The following is a 21,102-nucleotide window of genomic DNA, read 5'->3' as shown; positions in this document are numbered from 1 at the left end:
CCAAAAAGCAGGCCAACGACAACCACTTTTCAAATACATTTAGGAATGGCTCATACCTGTCACCTTGCATTTTCCAGAAATACAAAACAAACATGAGGTTAAGAGCTGTACACAGACCAAAATCAGACTATGACAGCTACTAGCATCTATTTAATGAGATGTTCTTAATTCAGTGTACCATCACATCATGACCACTACTTGAACTACGGAAATGCCTTTTTTTCTGTTCACAGCTGGCAAGGAAACAAACTAATGATATGAAAAGGGAACCTCAGATATATAGAAAAACAAAAGTAATTGCATTTATTTAATCAGTGCATACTGCTATTAAATTTCATTTTTGAAATATTTTTAATGCAATTTTGCAAGATAACAGTGAGTTTTCTGATCCAACAAAACCTTTTCCAGTCAATCCTATGAGGGTTTTTTATTTTATTCATTTGTAATTAGAATAACTGACTCCAGCTATTCTAGAAATTTTTTTATTAACATGCTCAGTTTTGTTCATGACCGATAGCAGAAAAAGACCTGTAATAACCGGTGGAAGGCTAATATTTACTTAAGCTTGCTGCATTCACATTTACAGTGATGACAATAACATTTCAGTTATAACCACGCTTCCTGTTCATTCTGCAACAACAAGTCATCATTATTTTATGAAAGATTTCTTTTTTAATGCCAGAGGATTGGTTACATATAATTTTTGTTAGTGCAATATACTTTTCTGTTTTACTTCATCTTACAATCCTGCTTTCCTCTGTGAATAAGAATTTCACTTTAGAAGCACACACAATATCCAGGTTTTCAATGGGGTGAAGGTTCTTTGTGTACAATTATATGGCCACATGTGAAAGGCCATACTGTTATCTATATTAGGGTGAAATCAGAAATCCTGCGAAAGCAGCCCAGTGCCGCAAAGGAGAGGAATCACCTTTGTACTTAGCATTGAAGCCACAATTCCTGAGAATTATAAAGAGAACATCATCATGTTGTTCAGTTGAACAGCAACTAAAAGGTCAACTTACGTTAAGAATGACATTGCTATCAGGTGTCAGCCACATTATGTAGACAAGTTTAACTGTACTGCGTCATATGTGAAATGTGATAACGGTGTATTTACAAATTTAACTCAATCTTGGACAGTGCCACAGAATGCAGAAGTACCATGCATTCCACTTTTGTCTATCTTTCTAAAATTTTTTTTAGGGTTATAAGATTTAATCAGGGTCTGAAAACCAACATGGCCCAAATATAGACTAAAACACAGATACAATTGACACCACAAAAACAAATTTATGTTGTGCGTTATTGAGAACAAAATTTAAACGGGAAATGAAGTGCTAATCCACAGACAAAAATAATTGGATTAAATCATAACTAAGATATAACTAATACAATAACTGCTGCCACTCCTTTTTCTTTGGAATAGCATCGACAGCAGCATTCCTCAAAAAAGAAAAATAATAAAAGCATATTATATGAAAGCAATTATTTTATATCCACGATGAACAAAAAATATCACTTATTTTAATCTATTATTCCATGTAAGCCCAATCTTTTTTTTTTCTTTTATTTCCCCAACAATACAGTTTGTATTGAGACTTACATTCTTTTATACTATGAAATACTGCCATCTTATGTCTATTCTGAAGTATGGTCTTCAGAGAGCAGCAATGGCTTTATAAAACTAAAAAGATCCATATTTTTGGACATCAGTGAATTAACAACATCAACAAGACCACTAACACTGATTTCAGTTCCTGGTTTAGGTTGCACTACATTACAGAGAAAGTGATAGAAGAAGAAACTATTAGTCCACAGATCATTTTCATTTTCTTCAGTAATATTAGAATTAAGAACCATTAACTTGACACCCTGCATTACAGGCACCAAGAGGAGTTGGCACATATCTAAAGAGATAATGTGCAATGTGTACAGAACAGCAGGATAAGACCCTTTAACAGGACACCTGAACTCAGTCATTATAAAGTAGCACCATTCCCATGAACAGCTAATTAAAATGCTTTTCCTTACTTGAACGAAAATCCGTTAATGGATTAACCTGAATTTCAATGTTCCATTTCCCCAGACACCTTAATCTGACATACACTCACCTTTTTCTCCTTAGAAAAAGGAAAATATCTAGGGGTACTAAAGGAGATATTCACAATCAGAACCAATACTTTTCATTAGATCAGAACCACAGACCAATACTTTTAATTCCTATAAAGTCTTGCTATACAAGTTATTTAACAATCTGTTGAGCTAGTATTTGTCACCACCTAGAACTTGGATGTCCTGTGACAACACTCAAAGATACTCTTGAAGTTAAATGAAAGCCTTTGGTCTGATTTTGTTGTAGATAAGAAGTGTAAGCAGCCTTCATTGTAATAAAAAGCAGAGGCTTAGTATGTAACAACATAAAATATGGTGTGATTTAGATGAAATGCTTATTTTACAGTCAGAAGTGGGAGAAAGAACAAGGCAGAAAGAGGACAAACTATTCCATAAGGAAAAAGAAAATCATTTCCAGTTCTCTTAACTGTACATCAAAAAAAAAAAAAACCACTATAAATGTATTTTTTTTTGTAAAGATAATGGTTCATTAATGAAAAGACCTATCTGAGAACAAGTCTTATGAGGAGCAGCTGAGGGAACTGGGATTGTTCAGTCTGGAAAAGAGGAGGCTCAGGGGCGACCTTATCGCTCTCTACAGGTACCTTAAAGGAGGCTGTAGCAAGGTGGGGGTTGGTCTATTCTCCCACGTGCCTGGTGACAGGACAAGGGGGAATGGGCTAAAGTTGTGCCAGGGGAGGCTTAGGTTAGATATTAGGAAGAACTTCTTTACTGAAAGGGTTGTTAGGCATTGGAATAGGCTGCCCAGGGAAGTGGTTGAGTCACCATCCCTGGAGGTCTTTAAAAGACATTTAGATGTAGAGCTTAGTGATATGGTTTAGTGGAGGACTTGCTAGTGTTTGGTCAGAGGTTGGACTAGGTGATCTTGGAGGTCTCTTCCAAACTAGATGATTCTGATTCTGTTTCAATAGACATACTGAATCATCCGATCCCCCTATAAATATCACCACAATTATTAAATCTAGGAAGCATTAGCGGCTACTTTTTTTCCACTTCTTTGGGGAAAAAAAAAACCAACTCTTCAGGTAAAAACAAAAGTATATATTTTTTTCCTTTCTCATATGCTGAGAAAGGAAAGTGTAACGTACAATGCCAAAATGACTGTAGGATTTTTAAATCCAGATTATTTTTAAGAAGTATTTTATTTATTTTTAAATAGAGATGAATTAGTTTACTAGGCTCTTCCCCAGTCCTACTAATGAGATCATTGAAAGTGGACTGCGAAATTCAGCCACAAGAGATATTTGCTGATTCTTTCAAAATAAGAACACTTGAGAGCTCATATATACTACATTTACAAAAGATAATGTTGATATTGCTTACATTAAGTTTATACAGTATGTCTGATTCACTTTGATTAAATATTCTAATTTAATGTACCCACAATTAAATCTGATTTTCCAACCTTTGCTTAGTGATAGTTGTACTGCTAAAAGTTATATTGAGATCAGATTTAGTCTTGCTTACTATGCATCCAAATAAACCAGCTTCAGGCTCAGGTCAAAAGCAGAGAACTAGAATCTCTTTAGAACGGAAGCTCAGTATTACAAAAACCTAGAAGTACCAATTCCTTCTATTCTCTTCCAGTTACCACTTAAAGATATTTTTTAAAAATGAAAGTCCATCATTCAATTCTTGTAGTTTTCCTAAATAAAAAATATCCTCCTTATGGTAACCATACATAAACACTGAAGTGTTCAATACTCTGTTGATCATGAAGGCCAGGAAGAGCTACAACATATGCAAGAGAACAATCTAATAAATTCTGCAAACATTCCTGCTTAAAGCAGGGCCAGGTGTGAGGCCACAGCGTGATGAAGAACTCTAGTTCCGCACCTGAGAACAGTGCAGAAGTGGGAAAGAAAAGAATACAAAGTCAGGTGTGGTTGTGAAGAATGGGTGCTATGTCATATAAGTAAAGTATTCTAAGATCCCATCTCTTGTTTTCAGTAACATCCTAATAGAACAATGGCACCTAAAATGGCATAAAATGACCAAATCAGGTCAACTTTCCAAATAGCCCAGTAGACATACATATATAAGTATGCTTTCAGAAAGAAAAGAGAATAAAGGAAGAACAGCTCACAGTATGCCTGGTCAGGTATGGTCTGCTCACCACCAATAAAACACTTGAAGTCACTTAAAATTTTAGAGCACTTCTGTCCCTAAGAAGTTGCTAAAAAAAACTACTTTCAAGTTTCAGCTCAGATTTATCTTGCAATTTAATAAAGTGGTACTGTATTTAGTCAGTCTTCTTTATTATTATTATTTTTGGAGTATTTGGAAATGTTGTGGTGATTCTACAATAAAAAAGGGCTGTTCAGTTGCTGATTCCCCCAAATGAGCTGCTGAATTTTTGTTCTGTCTTTTCTGTGCACAGCACGAACAACACAGATAAAGGAACACTGAGCATATGATAATAAAAGAAAACACAAACTAGCTACTTTTTAAAACATAGCCAGACTCCAGTCTAAGAAAAATGTGGAAGATTTTTAAATCCATGCATGAAGAATTCAGCAATATTTTATGCAAGTATCAGAGAAAACACTTAGATATACACTTGCGAAATAATTTTCAAAATGGAATACAGACCTACAGTGGAACTTTAAAAAAAGCTGTGAATTGGATAAAAATATTTAAACAGAACAGTCCAATGTGTTTCTGAAGGGTGAATTCATATTCCCTCTGAAATCTTTGCAAGATTCTACAGTTCTTTTTACAATTCATGTCACTATGAAGAACTAATGATATTTTCTGAATGCAGTTTGTTTCTGGAATAAAACTCTATAAACTAAGGATTGTTGGAGGCCATCCAATTCTGTCCTGTAAACACTGCGGTAAATGAACTAAGTACTCCAGTTTAAAAACACTCATTCCCATACATGCATACAAGAAAACAAAACAAAACTGGGGGAAACATGCATCTCAAGAACTTAGTATTTCATTATAAATGTAATCATTATATCAACACTGCATAGGATAGCCTGAAGATTTCCTTCTAACCAGATCTGATGTTGCTTAACTCAAAGGATTAAGAAAAACTGGCCTATGTTCAAGAGCTTTCATTAGAAAGGACTACTAACACAATCCTGTTTGACCACACAAAGAAAGCTATTTGAAAATGAAATGGCTTTACCATTCCATTGCGGGAAAAAAGGCCTCAGCAAGGGTGACACATGCTAGAATATCAAACAAAAAGAGAAAAGCAACATTTCTTTTAAAAAAATATATTCTTTAAAAAAACTGATGTAGCAAGAAGCTTGGTTTCCCAGTGAAAGATAGGAAGATGCATCATTGCCCACATGTATGTACTGACATAAAAGTGAATCACCTCATATGACAAATAAGAATAAACAGAGTAGCAATAACTGTAATTTCTAAACAATTGTGTAATAAAACATCTCCTGGGGTAGGATTAAGGGAAATGAATGTACTTTTATACAATTGCATCATAGAATGCACAGGAGCAACAGGCAGCATTCCTGCCACTGCAATGCATAAAGATATCTGTTAACTATTAAATTGTAATTGAAGGACTTGACCTCTAATGAGCAGGAAACAGCTATAAGCATAAACAGCTTTTCAGAGCAGTCATGAGGAGAGGGGAAAGGAGAGGTCAGTGGAAAGGGCTGGGCACAAAATGAAAAGAGCCAAACAGCTGAGCTAAGCCAACCCAAGACCAGCCTAGCCCAGCCCCACCTCCCCAGTCAGTATTTAATATAAATATGGGATTGTTTAAAAAGTCTAGGAAAGTTGTGGTTGTAATCTTAGACTTCTTAGGGCTAGACTTGACAATTACTGTTAGAGCTTTCGGAAAATCTATTAACTTACTGATGAGAGCATAATTTTGCCTGTTGGTGTCCATGAATGTATGATGGCTCTGTGAAAATCTGAGAATCACAAGTACTTCGCAAAAAGTATATCAATATTCCAGATTCCCAAACTTCAGAGTTTATTTCTGAAGCTAGCAGGAGCAATAGCTTTTAGCAAACTAGAATTTACCCAGGTCCTCCAAGCATTATGGTTAAGCTAGAGTACAATGTACAAATAAACAAGTGCATTTCTGGGAGGTCAGACACATGCAATGACAGTTTACTTAGTAAGGAATCTGTACTATCTGTTACATTCCAAGGAATCTGTTATTTTGACCATGCATTAAAAGCTGGGAGGAATTCAAAGAAACATCTATAAAATCTAGAGAGGTTATAAATTGAAAAAAAAAAAAAAAAGTCTAAGAGCCTACAATAGTTTCTTAAATAATTCGTTATCTGCAGATGAGCAACTGATAGAGAAAAATAAGTGCATTGAAAGAGAAATCATAGCTAATGAAAAAGCATTAATGCCACAGGATTTTTGGGAACTTGGAGATTTCTGTTTAAGCTGTTCAATTTATGAATGGTTCAACTCAACTTTGTTCTTATAAATGGGTTTTAGCATTGCCCTGCTACCAAAATTTTGGATAGATAAAAAGACCACACCTTTTAAGAAACTCATTCATACAATTCATTTAGAGTCACTTCAGTGTCTTTTCTACAGATTTTAAACTTGTCACTTTACAGATTGGTAAGAATTAGAAGTAAAACACAAAGGATTTGCTTCTACAATGTTACTAAGAATTAAGAAAGACCATTTCCAGGCAGGGAGAAACTAGGAACCAGAAGAAGCCAGACTGGAATGCGCAGTAGTAAAAGGTAACATAACTAATACCTTAAAAGAAAATAGTAACCAACTTAATTTGTTTATTGCAACTAATTAGAGACATCCCAAATCATTTACTGAATTACATCCTGTCACATACATAATTAGAGAAATAAAAATATGACTAATTAAGATGAAGAAGTACAGCTGCTTTCAGGTACTCTAATGTACTGCAACAGCATTTAAATAAGAGAGTCATATATAGTTTATCAGGTTAGAAAATTAATGTATTTATGTTAGAAAGCAACATATTTAGTACGCCTTTAAAACCAGAGACCTGAGAAACTAGTACTGTAGGAGGTTTGTTCATGAACCTATGTCCATTGACTTTAAGTAGGGACAGGATAAATGTATAGAAGTCAGACAATGAAATAGAAGAAATACAGGCACTATGGGAAGAACCCTAAACCAGGAACAATTCCTACCTAATACAAACTCATACTCATTTGTGTTACCAGTTCATCACCATCTTAAGGAACACATCTATTTTTGGAGAAGTTAACATTTCAAACTTTGTGATTGCTTATTATTTTAAGGGAAACATCCCTTTTTTCATTTTCAAAGCTCAGGTTTTCAAAGGAGCAAGAAAAATTGTCAAATCTTTACAAAATATGTTAAGTACTTGTGTTACATTAACACCCCTGAATTACTGACTGAAACCAAACCAAGCTAACATGATAAAGCAAAAAAAAAAAACAACAAAAAAAACCACTAAGCTGAATTTTAAAATAATCCTTCCTGTACATAGAATACTCTGCCATTAATGTTAACAAAGAACGCACATAAGAGTTCACTAAAAATAAAGTTCACCATTAAATGGAAAAGGAACTAAGATCTTAGAGAAATTTTTATGCATTAGAGATTTTTATGCATTTTAATCTAAAACATGAAATCCATTAACTGAAGAAGATAACCCAGAGTTCAGATGATGAAGAAACATAGTATTTTTTTAGCTTTATAATTCTGCTCTTTGTTGCTTGTTTTGACCATGGCTGTATTTATTACTAGATTTGAGGTAATTAGATAATGTCATAATATTTGCATTAAGAATAAATATTGGGTCTATTTATATCTTGACTCTCAAATGAAAGGGAAAAAAATATAAAAAGGGAAAAAAATCTTCCTGAGGTTATATTATTTTCACTGACTAAGGTAGCTCAGCATAACAACAGATTATTTAATCTTCTGTAGCAAGAAGATTTACCTTTCCAAGTTTTATTTTCCCTGTGGCTTTTAAAGAAAGAATTTCACCAGCAGTGGGTACTTGCAGTTTGCAGGGCCCTGATCACATAAATGGGCCCCAGACCCCCACGGAAGTGCGCAGAGATGCGTTGTGGCTGTGGCCAGCCCTGCTTTCTGCTGTCCCAGCTAGCTCCAGACCTGTTGCAGGTAACTGTATCTCCAGCCTGGTCTCCTGCTCCTCCTGTCTTGGACCTGATTTGTTCCCTGGTCTCCCCAGGCCTGCTGGCTGCAGTCCCAGTTCCCAGGGCTGTTCTGATGCTGCAGGACTCTGCCCTGGCTGCAGTGGGGTAATCCTCGGCTCCTGGCACATGCGAGCATCCCCGCACTTGCTGCTCCCTGAAACACTGATGCAAGTTACTATAGCTAATTCAGTGAAATGTGTTATTACAACACATAGTCAAAAGGAAATAACTAAATGATCTGTCTCAACAGAACAGTCAGTTAAAAAGCAATGCTTGAAATTGTTACCAGATCGCTCTTTCTGTGACTTTCAAAGGCACAAAACAGAAATTGAGCTTTTCACAGAATGCAGGAATTTAAGAAAGTAAAGGAAAAAAAATGTTTAATTTAGCTTAACATAGAGTTATGCATTTTCCACTGCAAAATTACCACAGGAAGAATCAGACAGCTCTGTAGGACTATCAAAATGAAGCTTTTACTAGCCAAATACATTATATCCTCTTTATTTTTCATCTAGTCTGATGATCAACATCAGCAACCTGAGACTTAATAGCTGTTTCCAAGTGAAACATGGCTGTTTAGTTTGGCATGTTCCGTTTCAAAGTTTTATGTTTTCTACAGGGTTTGGAAGCTGCAAAAAGGGCCAGTGTGAATACAACTTTTTATCATGCAGACTAGCAGTATCACAGTTCCCTTGCATAAACCCAAGAATCAATTGTACAACTGAACTAGAACTTAGAGTATACAAGCTTCTAGGAAAGCATTACAAATTTAAAGCTTCCTCTTTTTCTTTGGTGTATACCTCTGATCCTTTCCTTGGCATTTCTTCTTCAAGCACAGATCCCTTTGTAAACCTGTCAGAACCTTTGTTGATTGGCAGCACATTTGCATGTATAAAACTCTACTCAAAGTAATGCTAATAACCTTGATAATAAATATCACTTTGTTTTCTACAAGATCGACAGGAATTAAGATGTTGTATTGAGGCTACTGAAAATTCTGCAAAGAGCTAGGAGGCAAGCCAGGAGGATATCTGCCTGCCCTTTCAGTTTGTAGGGAACCTGCAGCCCAGCAGCTGTTAGGTTGCTGCTCACTTTCCAGGTTTCCTTTCTCCCAAGGCTCTGCTGAGTACCTTTAAGAAGTGAACAAACAAAAAAAATGAGCAACAATAAAAAATGTAATTGTTTTTAAAAGAAGCTTTTCTAAGAACTAATACAAGTGGAAAAAAATCATATTGATGGTTATATTTCTAACACTTTTATCCAATTAGAAATGTTGAGAAACAGTTTCTGAATAAATCTGGATTTCCTTGGTGAATTAAGATTGCATGAACAATCTAACGCCCCCATGCTTCCTCTATGCTTCTAAGCATGACATCTCTACTGAAACGAAGATACCAGTAGACTAATGGGTGTACAGATGTTGAACACATATGGAAAAAAAGGGATGCAGCTGCTTGACATTTTAAGCTGATCTTTTAAAACTTTGGGTCCACTAAATCTGACAGCTATATACACAACTAAGGTCTGTTGCACCAATTGTATATTTTCACAGAGTGAAAATCAGTAACAGCTAAGTAATCAGTAGCTGCTAAGGTAATGGCAAATAGAAGGAAAATGCTGGAGATGTGACAGAAAATTCCACTGAAGACCTTTTCTAAGTGTTGCTTCCACCTGTGTTTTCTGTAACTATCTGCAATAGCTTTGGTTATACAACACCTTCTGTGAATGTTATTTACATGCTACTTACTCCCTCTCCAAAAATCTTTTATTAAAAGGACCACTGACTATCTTGTGGTATAATATTAAAAATGTTCTCCCAACTTGATATTACTGATATTCTTTTTTTTTTTTTTTTACTGTCTTTTATCTAAAACTATCAGGTATACCTCATAGTGCTGTCATCCAGGATGCTGGTTTTCTCTGAGTTTTATTTTGCAGTGCCCAAGCTTTTCAAAGTGGGCTCTCCAATGCAAAAAGACATACAAATAAGTCTCCAGGTCTCTGTGCAGACAAAAGGTGGTAGGAGAGCCAGTAGAATCCTCAGACTGAACTGTGTTTCCAAGAGCTGCTAAATCCAAGAACTGCTTGTGCAAAACCATAGCCTTACATATGCCAAAATTTGTTGTTTGTTGTCCTGAGAAACCGTTACATGTGATGAGCCTTGCTTTCCTCTTAAGTGGATGAACGCTTGCCGGCTGATGGGAAGTAGCAAATGAAGCAGTGGAATACAATGATCTGGAAGGGAGGACAGCTCATTTTCTCTTTAGGTGGTTGGAAAACCTTTAAAATTCCTTTGTACCCCTAGAATCATTTGTAGAATGCATAATCTTGCCCATATATAAGCTTGAAAGTCCTTTGTTATCAAAGGAGACTGGGACTGGGTATGTCTTTAAAGCAGTGAGAGTTGGAGACTGCCTTCTGGAAATGCGTTCATAACCTCAGAGCTGCGTTTGAGGTTCTGGTTGTATAATGAAGCATTTCCCTAGAAATTAGCTCACTCTATGGGAATGAAGACTTCTCTAGAGGTTTGGTGGAATTAAAAGATTAACTGAGTTGGTAGCTTTTTGTAATACCTGATTAAAATATAGGTAGGGTAGAGGTAGAAATGGTATAGGTAGGTATAGGTAGGGCTGAGGTAGAAATGAAGAGTAGCATAAAAAAATAACTGTTCAGCCAAAGCATCAAAGCACTTACATTCCTTGGTGAACACCGACGCTTTAGCCTGTCTGTTCCTTCTGTGGCAGCAGATTTTATTAGTGAAGAAGAACTGCACATTTCTTATGCAGATCTTTATTATTTCTTTTATGGTCACATTAAAATAATAATAATAATTTTTGCTGAACAAGATAAGCAGTATATAAGAGGGAAGACCTGATAAACAGCATCAACTCAACCAGTGACAGATGATTTCCTAAAACAAGTTTGATGAACATAAGGACAATGCTAAATACCAAGAAAATAAGGAAGAACCATACTGGTCAGACCAAATGCTCATCTGCCTGAGTATACCATCTTTGACAGTTGCTAAGCATAAGTCATGATGGAAGAGTGGAAGATAAGAAGCATACAGTGACACTTCCCATAATAGCCAGTTTCCAATAATTTGCAATGTTTGGGCCATCTCAGTCTCAATATTATGTTTTTTACTTAACAGTTCCCAATGGATTTGTTCCTCAATGGAAGGCTTTTTTAGAAAAGGAATTTGAAACTGCCTGAAGAAATGAAATCTAAAGTGAAATACTCTCTCTATCCCAACCTCAGATTCAGAAAGTAGTAGTATGGTTCAGTGCTAGGATGTTGAATACAATAGAAATGGCAATATTCTGTTGCAAAATAATATCCAACTGAGTGGTCCCAAATGTGGTCATGATGGCTAAGAGGTTGCCAGAGTACTGTTTCTGGTGGTTAGATGAGCCTTCTCATGGGAGATCCCCTTTCATCAAATCTTGATGGTTACATAAAAATATTAGAAAGGATTACAGAGAAAATATAGTCTAAGAAATGCAAGGGTTGAAGTGATTTCTCTTTCCAGTTCCCAGGAACCTCTGCACAGGTTAATACTTTAATTCTTAAGCCAGCTCAGTTGTCAATGTTTTTCATGAATTCCATTTGGCAGAAAACATCACAGACTCATAAAAAAATGGTCCAGAAACACACCTAAGTTTCCCATCTCTAAAAAAGGACCTGTGTGTGGTGCTCAGTGTGTGTGGTGCTCAGACAAGGCACATGGTACCAAAGGAAGATGCAGCAGTTCAAGAAATGAACCAGATGGTACCCTCCATGTGTACCTGTACCTTCTTCCTTCATAACGCTTAAGAATGTTGTGGTTTTTTTTTTTTTAAAAACCTCTGTTCAACTGGGAAATCGAAGAAGGCAAACTGAGTGTCCAAAACAAGCTCTCCTGACAACCTAAAGGAGCTGGACTTCAAACAGTCTTGGAGCCTATGTGGAAAGAGCACAAACAGGAAAATAGCCTCTGTGTCCTGCAAATACATCCCAGATTCTTCCATTACCAGAACTGCTCCTAAGGGAAGATGAACCCCTAAAAGGATGAAAAGCTATCTAACTATGCAAACAATATGCACTACAGTGTAAATCTGCATTTAGATAAGCACTCAGATGAAAAACAAAGGGTTAAACAAAAGAGAAAAGAGTATGCTGGAAAGGGCACATGAAGAATAGTACACTGAGGAATTAAGAAGAAAAGCCTGGCGGTCTAAGTAATAGCAGTGATGGTGCAAGACAAGGAACAGCACTGAAAAGTTAGTTCTGCCAATTTTGCTAAACAAACAGCGAGGTCTCTGGAAATTTTATTTATCAGAGGAAACCAAAACTCTGGTGGAATGTTTGTGTTGTCTATAGACCATGAATGGCAGTATGCTGATAGAGAGCTTTATGACTTCAGCGCTGTAAATTAAGAACCCCTGTGAAATGTATGTTCAGCACAGAATAAGGTGTGTGCTCACGTCTAGAATCCAATTTTCAGAGTCACATGATTATGTAGCGATTCCATCTGTTCACACACACATAACTCTCATCCAGAAAATCATTATCTTCCATCCTTTTTCCTGGCTTTGACAAATACAGTTTTGCCAGCAATTCAGAACACTGCTGACAAGAAAAATCTCCCTAGCCAATCATTCTGGTATGACACTCTGCTCAATTTTATCTGTCTCTGTTCCTGTTTTTGCTGACACAGACTGCCTGCCTTGGCTTTTAGAAGTCTTCTCTAACTATTCCACCCTCTCTCTTTTTTTTCATCTTGCTAAAATGTCAACTTCCACTTAAGATATCCATTTCCCTCATCCCTCTGTCATTACTTAATGCCTTCAAGCTCTCTTCAGCACAGTCTCTTAAGGGAATCTGCCTATAAACACCTGCAAATTTTATCTCATTATCTACCTTCAGATTCTTCTTTGCAGTGGCTTTAGAAGCCTGGCAAACTGGGCTACTGAAAACAATACTTGAGGTAGTCCTCTCTTTTAGTTAGAAGTACTCCCTCTTAAATCTATCAATCTGCTATATGTTGCTTTAAACTACAAGTTCTCTTTGGCATGAAATGTTAGTTCAGGGATATTCTTAGTTTTTTTACTGTGTATTTCTTAAAGCCTGAGACAGTTAAATTCAGGACTATAGCTACCACATAATGAAGCAACATAAACAATGAGTACAAAATCACAGTAAATAATTTAAATTTTCAGAAGTGTTTGAAAACCCCAATGCATGGTTCTCTTAATATCCAACAAAAGTCAATGATTGAAAAGTGAATAAAGAGATATATGAGTATCAATTACCATCTACTGTAAGTCAATTCAATGCTACATACAAAGCTTACAGTAAGAAAACATCCAAAGTTTATCACATCAAATGCCTGCAAATATTTGGGGAAATGCAAGCAGAAATCCCCCCTCTAGCGGACTCGAGGGAGAACTGCAGAGTTAAAGTAAAAAGCAGAGCATCAAAACGCTCTTGTTTTACAATTTGTTACACCTAGGGATTTTTTTTTCTTTTTTGTGTGTGTATGTGTGTATTTTTTATTTTAATAAAAAATTATTTAACTACTCCTCTACTGCAGTACCTCTGAGCCACAGCAAAGTATTACAGCCCCACTGGGACAGATTTTGTACAACTTCAGAAAAATAATAAAGCTTCAATAAACAGTTTAAAATTTAACAAAAATCACAGTGAGCAGAGGAGTAAGACAGAGGTAAAGTATAAGGAAACAATTTTTTTTTTTATCATACAGGATAGTATGCAGTAGTGACTTAAGATTTTGAGCACAGTACAGATGAGGATTCCAAGAACAACAGTGAAATATCTACAGATTTTCTAAACATTCCACGTACCAAATATGAGATGGACAGAAGTTTTGTTGAACTTTGTTTCAAATTGTTTTTTGTTGATTCTTGTTTGAAATCCAAGAGGAAGGTATTACAGGCTCATCTACAGGCTGATCAAAGCCAGGTGCTAATCTGTTGCAATGAAATAAGATATCATTGGTGAGCTGGAGAGAAGTAACAAAGAATTCTGAAGGGGAAGACAAGCAGTAGGTTTGTGATGGAGGAGAGCAGTGAGTGTTAGAGGACTGGTGAGAAAAGAAAAAAAAAAGAACATAAAGGAAGCCCATCTCCTGTTTTCATATTTAGCTTGAAAGGGTGTAAATAGAATGGTTGGACCATTTTCAAGTCCAGAATTACAAAGGCTAACACAGCATGACAGGATTTAGTGTAGAATTTCAGCACTCATAAGAAAGCCTTTATCTTTGATTTTTTTTTCAGCTTGGAAAGATTTAATATTTAATTTTCTGAAAAGTCAACAGTTAAAAGTATTGTTTGAATTTTGATTACAGAAAGCTCCAGATGCTTGTGCTTTCTGGTCAGTTCCAATCTCTTCCTCTCTTCACTCCTCTGCTCACACACCATTACAATGCACACTCCCTTTCTCTTCACCATTCTGTTCATAGTTTCGGGTTAATTTCAGCCCCCTTCCCTACTCCAATTTTTCATGCTGCAGCTGTTGTTTCCCCTGTTAATTTTTGCCTTCTGAACATAGCTAGAAATTATAACCTGCAGTCTGGATGAAGGGAGTCACAGCTGCAAATCCTACAGTCTGGAACAAGAGAGATGCTGGACTTAATTAAAAATGTGATCCGGGGCTTGGAGTGGAGGAAGCAAAGCCAAAACTGTAACTGGCAGGTTTAGCTCGATATATTCTAAATAGTAGCAGAAGAGAAAAAAAAAAATCAACTGTGTTTACTGAAGAAAATAAAATCCTAGAAGAGAGTAAACAACACTGAGCTGCAAGGTAATCCCAAATTGCTGAGAAGTGCAGAGCCTTAGTCAAATGAAGTTAATTCACCTGCATCTTCTCCAACATGACCAGTGATGCTTCAACCCAGATGAACCTTATCTGCTTGTCAACACTCATCAGTAAAAAACATTTGGTCAGTACTTTTGAAGGGGCAAAATTTGTACATTTCAAAGTCCAAAGTTTTGTGTCTCGTCACTCATGCTATACTGGTAAGTATGGAATGTGTTTAACACTCATTTCTTGTCCTTCTAAAGGACAATTGGTTCATATACAGCTGCCTTTTCTTTTTTTTTTTTTTTTAAGAAGCACCAAGGGTACCATTTCTTGTACACAAGGTGACATAAGGTGACTGGAGGATGGGAGGAATGACATAACAGCTCTGGGACAGGCAAAGTGGCAGCCATTAGGCTGAAACTGAGAAATACACTTCCAGCTGAGCTCCTCCGAGTGTACTGCAAGGACTATATGGCAAATGCAGCAGCTGCAGAGCCGAGCCAAGCCAATCAGGTATATATGGCACATAGGATCCCAGAGAGGGAAAAAAAATATGGTACCTAAACAACTAACATGCCTTAGCAACATATTTTTTGGCCTTTTTCTCATCTTGTTTTGCACTGACCTTAGTAATCTTTCTTCAGCACTGACCATGTACTTTGACTCTGATCAAGTATAGTCTGAAGAACATTCATTATAAATGACATTCCTAGCAGTTTTTTTTGTTGTTGTTGTTTTTAATTAATGACTAAGTTTTCCTTCTGTTTTTCAGACGTGTTCAATCTTGAGCACTCACAAATCTGACTCTCTCCTCTTCTGCTGTACCTCCAGTCTACTACAAAGTAGGAGTGAGTCTTCAACACCTGCATTAGAGAACTGCTCTTGAGGCAATACCAGACTGGGAGCAGTTGGTGCACTGGAGGACAGGGTTCCTGTTTGGTACAAAAACTGGTGGACAGCAATGTCAGGGAGTTTAACAAAGTACAGTCTTGCAGCTAGAATGGAAGAACTCCATGCAATGGTGCAGGTGGTGTGCTGCCTAGACAGAAAACAGATTTCCAGAAGAAAAAAAAATATATTTATATATACGTATATTTATATATAATAATATATACATACATGCATATATATGTATATATATTATTTATATATATATATATATATATATATGTGCCCATCACCATGTTGATAAACACTTTGGCATTTCTGGTGGACAACGAGCTAACATGTTTCAGCTGTATGCCACTGCAGCAGTGAAGGCCAACCACACGTGGGGCTGTATTAACAAGATTGTTGTCAACAGACCAACAGAAGTGATTTTCCCTGTTTTGAGACTACATGGGGAAGAAAAAAACATGTATACCAAAATACCATTGCAAGAAAGACACTGACTTATTGGAATGAGGCCAGAGATGGGCCACAAAGATGAGGCTAAGAAAACTGAGTTTGTTCCTCCTTGAGAAGAGAAGGCAAAGCAGATATCTTACTGCTGTCTGCAGCTGCATAAAGCTAAGGCTCATTTTCTTTCATAATAGGAGGGCGTATAGAAGATGGAGCAAGGCTCTTACTAAAAGTGCCCACCCATTGGACACTTGGCAGCAGATACAAGTTGGAACATGAAATTCTGACTGGATATTAAGAACACTTGTCACAAAGGTAGTCAAACATTGGAACAGGCTACTGAGACAGGTTGTAGAAACTCTGTCCTTGGAGACATTCAAAACCTAACTGCACACTCCCTGAGATAACCTGTTCTAGCAGAAGGCTGGATGAGAGATCTCAGAAAGTCCCTTTCAACCTACATGACTATGATTCTCTATGCAGTCCATATTCACCAATATGGAATAGTGGGTGCTTTTTTTTTTTTTAAAAAAAAAATAATAATTCAAGTTAAGTTTTCATAGTTAGGTCAAGCCCATGATTGTACACTGAAAATTGATAGAAAGCAGGCACGTAAGCAAATAAATGTAGGAGAAAGAGGCAAACAAGATCAAACGTATGGAGAGGGGATAGGACTAAATATTATATTCTGATTGGAGAATTGGGCCTAACATGAATCTATGGGGGATAAAGTTCCCAGAAAAAAAACTTATTTCTTCATGTAGTAAAGAGTGGAACTGTAACTCGTCGCCTAGAGTTCCTGCAGATGCCAACAGTTTCCATGAGCTTAAGGGCACACTAGGCAAGATCATGAGATACATCCATTTCATATTGTTAACTGGATAGGGCCCACATCCTACTTGGAAAGTCCTTCAGCTGAAGACGACTGCAGGGTGAAAGAGTTTTAATCAGACTTATCAAATGTGCTCATGCTGTTTTTATTTTTTTTTTCTTCTCCTAAGGACTTACTTATGACGACAGTCAGAAACAAAATAAATACTGTGCTCAACAAACTATTGGCCTGATCCCAAATCACTGTTCTTAGGGACGGAGAGAAGAAAAGAAAGAAAACAGCACTCAGCCAAGCAACAGTTAGAAGTCATGATAATATGCGAGAAGGGAAAGCTAGCAGAAAAGAATTTCTGAAATGGAAACTGTGCATAGATTTGAAGATGAGCAATTTGAGTTTTACCTTCAATACCTTTACCTTTGAGTTTACCTACAGTAATGTGGAGAAAAAAAAAAAAAAAAAGGGAGACCAAGCAATTGCATTCAACAGTATGTTTAGGAACAAAAAGAAAAACTGTGTTTGAATAGGAAAAGACTTGGTTAACAAGAGTGCTGCATATTACAGCAGATGGAAAAAACAGGCAGACCAGAAGAGAACTAACCACAACAGATAACTGAAGACATTTGAATAAGCATAATCTTTGCTTGTGGGATCAGAAAAAGTGAGAGTAGAAACATGCCTTAAAGAAAGCATAGAATTTTGAGACTGAAGTTTTGAGAAAATTTATGGCAACAATACTGCCAGCCTAAAAGACTAGATATGCTGAAGTCCCAGGGGAGAGAGAGAGAGTAAAAGAAGATAATTATATATAAATTTTTGAAAAAGATTTTTTTTTTTAAACAACAAAGTTACTGCTAACCCCATTTCTTACAAAGATTCTGCTTTTTAGTCATCTTCAATTCTGAGTGGAGTGAGAGTAGATTTGAAAGGAAATCCAGACCTAAATACATATGTGAAATCAAGTTATTTCAAGAGAAAATGTAGGGCTGTCTCTGATCACATAAAACATGATAGTTGGGTTTAAAAAAAAAAAAAAAACATACAACCATTTTTGAGAAAACACAGAGGCTTTTAAAGAGTTCTAATGACAGTGCTATATTGTTTCCAAAGCAGCTAAAGCCAAAGCCAGTTTTCAAGCTAAACCTTTTCAAAAATCTGTTTTCCCCTCCCCTAATTGCCATCCTAGAGAGCACTGCACAGCAGGAGAGAAATCTGACCTTTGAAAACATTTTAAAATGACTGCATTAAAAATACAGAAATATAATTTAAAAGTCATCTTACAACATCTCTCCAGATACTTATGTACTTCCTATCTTCAGCTGTAGTAAGGGTATGGTAACTCAAATCCTATTATCTTTAATAAAGGGAACAGGATATTCAGCTAGTTTTTGCACAGGCTAAAATAAAGAAAATCCTATTTTCTGCTTCTATTACCAGGATACATAACACAGTAAAAAATCTTTCCTATCCTTCATCAAGAAGTTCCTAGGCCTTCATACCTAAAGAGGAAAGACAAAAGACAAGGAAGATAAATCATTCTCTTTGCGTATCACAAAGACAGCCTTTCACAAATAACCCTTTTATTTTTTAACATAAAAATTGAACCATTCAAGGAACTTCTAAATACATTTGACAAGCTACTCTGTACTGGACTTAAAGATCTGTGCACAGATAAGGAAATTGCATTTATATATGGTGTTAAAACACATATTAAGAAATCCTTTCATTAGTACCAACTAAAGGATCACTAATGTTCTCATTAATTTAAAAATACCAAACTGCTATCAATAAAGCATCTAAGAAATTGATCCAGAAAAGCTTCTCTATTTATATAAGGTCTTATCACTACATTTTTTAGAATTTTCACGTATTTGAATAATAGGTTATTTTTTGCATTAAAATATTTCCACGCGATTAAACAAAACCCTGAAGCCTTAGCAATGTCGCATACATGGAAGTACAGATGAAAACCATCAGTGCTCCGAAATTCTGCGACCAAAACATGCAAGCTATAAAAGTGAAAAACAGTGCTGAACTTGAAAACAAATCTGATAGCATTTCTTTAGTTAAGTAATGGACTGCTGCAAGCTATCTTTCATTTTCCAAAAGCCCTACAAAATTCTGACCAAATGTATAAAATGAAAGTGAAAAGCATGTCTAATCTTTCCATATAATCCCATGTGGTATTAAATTCAGATATCAGCCACGGTATTTTCTTCAATGGTCATATTTTCTCTTCTTCATATTTCACTCAGTTTATGAAAAAAAAAAAAAAACATGCAACAACATATACTCCTGTTTAACAGTAGAGGGGGCCAACTTCCTTAAAAAGATTAGTTTTATACTTTTACAAAGTTACATATAATGTTTTTCATGTTACTAATGAAATAGAAAAAGCGAAAAAAGCAATTTGAAGTGTACAAAGGAGGAAAGTTGCTGTGCATTGAAACAACAGAGAGTTATTTTAAGACCTAACTTGAACAATAAAAAAGTTCTGACTTATTGTCAAAACCCGTCCCAACTTTACCTAAATTGCTACTTTATTTTATTTAAGAACAGATCCCAAAAGACAGTCAGAACAACAAATACAAGGAAACACTATTTATAGCATACAGATACCACTATCTTTGCATAAGTATACTGAAGTGTAACCAGTGACTGGAGATTAAGTGTGTTTCCCATCCAGTGAATAGTGGAAAAATATAAATTGTATGAGGGTTATCAGTGTGGGCTGGGAATACAAAGAAGCTACATATGGGAACCTGAGCTCTGCAAAGGTAGGAGGATCGTTAGGACCAATTTTTGTGTTGGATGGCAACAAAGAGCAATGCATGATTCAGAAGATAATGGAATATGCTAAATACTTTTTTTTTTTTCCTGTCGATGAATTATTTTCGTTTCTACTTCATACACTGCCTAAAGCTAACTTTAAAGCAACAACAACAATAAAAGAGTATAAGACCAAGTGCACCTTTAGGATATTTTATGTATTTCACAACAGACTCAAATGTCTTCTCACCACTACCTTTTCTGCAGATGAGAATTACAGCATATTTGTTTCTTACATAATAAATGCAACTTAAAATAAATATAAACTACTGCCTTGAAGTTACAGATGATGACTGTATCACAGACCACAGCCGAATCTTGGCAAAAACATAGGATGTCTTGATTTGTTCAGCTCTGAATCATGTTAAGACCTGTTTCATGAACATCAGAAGCAAACAAAGCCACAGACTCACACACTGCAAATGAGCTCAGTGTCACTGTGGTGATCAAGTCAGCTGACCATCTGATCTGACCAAAAACTGACAGAAATCTTTCCTTCCAGTTCTTCCCACTGAAAATGCAATTACCATCCCACAAAGTGTAATTTCTCATTTTTCTTTATTTTCCATTAATTACATATAGTGAAGTAACAGTATTTTTTACTTCTCTATCACAATAGATAATTCTATGAGCTTACTGGTTTCATTCACCATATACTTACACTAGGCAAACAAAAGAAAATAAGCATACACAGGCCTGCAAATTTTTTCCAATGATAAAAAAAAAAAAAAAATATATATATATATATTTGCCAAGGAATTACCTTAAATGCTTGAATGAAGCATCATAAATATGGTACAACAAACACTGGTAAGGTATATATGCAACTTTTAACCTTAGAAAGTCAATAAGGATAGCACTACAATGAGTACTATCAGTTGTGAAAGAAATGCATTTGAAAAGATACTCTCAAACAGTATTATTAGTATTCTTCTAATTTGATAATACACAGCAACTACTGTCTGGGACACTGCTCAGAGTTATAACTGTTCAATCTACAAAATTTCAGCACAATTTTCTCCTCAGCCCCCACACTGGAAT

The 21,102-nt window shown here is 36.0% G+C and overlaps 1 protein-coding gene across 3 annotated transcripts in view; it reads right to left on the bottom strand.

Moving 5' to 3' along the window:
* The window catches only part of PDE4D (phosphodiesterase 4D), a 636,407-nt gene that overhangs the window by 389,964 nt on the left and 225,341 nt on the right, over positions 1–21,102 (bottom strand). The gene's annotated exons all lie outside the window — the stretch shown is intronic.

This window comes from Anser anser, assembly GCF_964211835.1.
Source record: "Anser anser genome assembly, chromosome: Z".
Taxonomy (NCBI): domain Eukaryota; kingdom Metazoa; phylum Chordata; class Aves; order Anseriformes; family Anatidae; genus Anser; species Anser anser.
Note: the sequence above shows the minus strand (reverse complement) of the source record. Positions and strands in the feature narration are given on the sequence as shown.